Below are 3,652 nucleotides of genomic sequence, written 5' to 3' on the forward strand. Positions count from 1 at the left end.
GTGCAGGTGAGGACACATTCGAGCTATATTCGGTGCAGCTGGAGCTGGAGGCCGTGGAGAAACAGATCCGTGACCTGGTGGAGAAGCAGGCCCAGCTGAGAGAGAGGAGAGCCGCGCTGGAAACATCCCAGGCTGACGCTCACAAGTCCGGGGTAAGTATACAGCACGCTGCTAACACTCCCACCACCTCTACTCCGTGTGTTTCTCTGTACAGACCCTGTGCACCCAGGACGCGATCTTCACAGATGTCCTTCACTCCGGCGCCGAGACGCCACGGACCCTGGGTGCAACAACAGCAGCGGAAAACGCGAGCCAAGCCCTGGGGGACAACCTCGCTGGCTCCGGTCTTCGAGATCTCCACCCGGAACCGCTTCGCTCCCCTCCGCGAGACGGAACGCGACGCTGTGATCGTCGGAAGCTCCATCGTCCGGCACGTCCGTGCTACGTTAGCTGAAGGTAAAGTGCACACACACTGTTTCCCCGGTGCTCGTGTTCTCTATGTTTCTGCGCAGATACCCGCGATCCTGAAGGGCGATGACAGCATTGGTGCTGTCGTGCTGCACGTGGGGACTAACGACATCAAGCTGCGGCAGACGGAGACACTGAAGAGGGACTACAGGAGCCTGATCGAGACGGTACGCAGCACATCGCCCGCGGCGAAGATCATCGTGTCAGGACCACTTCCGACGTATCGACGAGGACACGAAAGGTTCAGTAGACTGTTTGCTTTAAACGAATGGTTATTGTCATGGTGTAAAGAACAGAAACTGCTCTTTGTAAATAATTGGAATCTTTTCCGGGAGCGTCCTAGGCTTTTCCGTGCTGATGGCCTGCACCCCAGCAGAGTCGGAGCGGAACTCCTGTCAGACAACATCACCAGAACGCTACGCTCCATTTGACTAGTAAGACAATTCTCAAATGTTTTTGTTCTACCCACTTAAATGATAGAAGTACCCGCGTTGTCCAATCTATACAGACTGTGTCTGTTCCCCGAATAGCGAGGTCAAAATATAAATTTAATGCAGGATCTAGAAAAAATCTAATCGTGATTAAACCAGAAAAACACAAAATAAATGAACAAAAACAATTTGTGAAGCTTGGGCTCCTAAATATTAGATCACTCGCACCCAAAGCAGTTATTGTAAATGAAATGATCACAGATAATCATTTTGATGTACTCTGCCTGACTGAAACCTGGCTGAAACCAAATGAATATTTTGGTCTAAATGAGTCTACTCCACCAAGCTACTGTTATAAACATGAGCCCCGTCAGACTGGTCGTGGCGGCGGTGTGGCAACAATATATAGTGATATTCTCAATGTTACTCAGAAAACAGGATACAGGAGGTTTAACTCATTCAGAATACTTCTGCTTAATGTTACACTGTTAGATATTCGAAATAAATCTCTCTTATCTCTTGCTCTGCTCCTGTGTATAGACCGCCAGGGCCATATACAGATTTCCTAAAAGAATTTGCAGATTTTCTCTCAGATCTATTGGTTAGTGTTGATAAACTGCTAATTGTCGGAGATTTTAACATTCACGTAGATAATACAAATAATGTGCTAGGACTTGCGTTTACTGACCTAATAAACTCTTTTGGAGTCAAGCAAAACGTCACCGGGCCCACTCATCGTTTTAATCATACGCTAGATTTAATTATATCGCATGGACTTGATCTTACCGATATAGATATCGTACCTCAAAGTGATGATGTTACTGATCATTTCCTTGTATCGTGCATGCTGCGTATTACTGATATTAATTATATGGCTCCGCCTTATCGTCCGGGCAGAACTATTGTTCCAGCCACCAAAGACAGATTCACAAATAACCTGCCTGATTTATCTCAACTGCTCTGTGTACCCATAAATACACATGAACTAGACGAAAGGACTAGCAACATGGGCACTATCTTCTCTAATACATTAGAAGCTGTTGCCACCCTAAAATTGAAAAAGGTTAGAGAAAACCGTACTGTGCCATGGTACAACAGTTATACCCATTCTCTCAAGAAAGAAACTCGTAATCTTGAGCGCAAATGGAGAAAAACTAAATTGGAAGTTTTTAGAATTGCGTGGAAAAACAGTATGTCCAGCTATAGACAGGCTCTAAAAGCTGCCAGGGTAGAGCATATCCGCAAACTCATAGATAATAACCAAAACAATCCAAGGTTCTTATTTAGCACAGTGGCTAGATTAACAAATAAACACACGCCACCCAATCTAAATATTCCCTCACAGTTTAATAGTAATGACTTTATGAATTTCTTTACTGATAAAATAGATAACATCAGAAATACAATAACAAATGTAAATTCTACTGCGTCCAGTATTTCAGCTTCATTCATCGCACCCAAAGAAAAACTGCAGTGCTTTACAACTATAGGACAGGAAGAGCTAAATAAACTTATCAGTGCATCTAAACCAACAACATGTTTATTAGATCCTGTACCCACTAAACTACTGAAAGAGTTGTTACCTGTAGCAGAAGAACCGCTTCTCAATATTATTAACTCATCGTTATATTTAGGTCACGTCCCAAAACCATTCAAGCTGGCGGTTATTAAGCCTCTTATTAAGAAACCACAACTAGATTCTAATGAACTGGCAAATTACAGACCCATTTCAAATCTTCCGTTTATGTCTAAAATTTTAGAAAATGTTGTGTCTGCTCAATTGTGCTCCTTCCTGCAAACAAATTCTCTCTATGAAGAATTTCAGTCAGGTTTCAGGCCTCACCATAGCACAGAAACTGCACTTGTTAAAATTACAAATGACTTGCTTCTTGCTTCAGACCAAGGCTGCATCTCATTGCTAGTATTACTTGATCTTAGTGCTGCGTTCGACACTATAGACCATGGTATACTCATAGATCGACTACAAAACCATATTGGTATTCAAGGGCAGGCTTTAAGGTGGTTTAAATCATACCTGTCCGATCGCTACCACTTTGTTCATTTAAATGGAGAGTCATCACAATTATCACAAGCAAAGTATGGAGTACCACAAGGATCAGTCCTAGGTCCTCTTCTATTTTCAATATACATGTTGCCTCTTGGTAATATTATTAGATAATACGGGATTAGTTTTCATTGTTATGCTGATGATACTCAACTATATATCTCAACAAAACCAGATGAAACTTCTAAACTATCTAAGCTAATAGATTGTGTAAAAAATTTAAAAGATTGGATGACCAATAATGTCCTCCTATTAAATTCAGATAAGACAGAGATATTACTTATTGGACCAAAAAACAGTACACAAAATCTCTTGGATTATAATTTGCAACTAGACGGATGCACTGTTACGTCCTCTAAAGTCAAAAATCTGGGTGTTATATTAGACAGCAACTTGTCCTTTGAAAATCATATTTCCCATGTTACAAAAACAGCATTCTTCCATCTTAGAAACATTGCCAAGCTTCGAAACATGCTACCTGTTTCTGATGCAGAAAAGCTAGTTCATGCATTCATGACCTCTAGACTGGACTATTGTAATGCACTGCTAGCTGCTTGTCCTGCATCTTCAGTAAACAAGCTACAGATAGTCCAAAATGCAGCGGCTAGAGTTCTTACCAGGTCAAGAAAATATGATCATATTACCCCAATTTTACAGTCTGCACTGGCTACCTATTCAGTTCCGTATC

This window comes from Barbus barbus (assembly GCF_936440315.1).
Source record: "Barbus barbus genome assembly, chromosome: 33".
Lineage (NCBI taxonomy): Eukaryota > Metazoa > Chordata > Actinopteri > Cypriniformes > Cyprinidae > Barbus > Barbus barbus.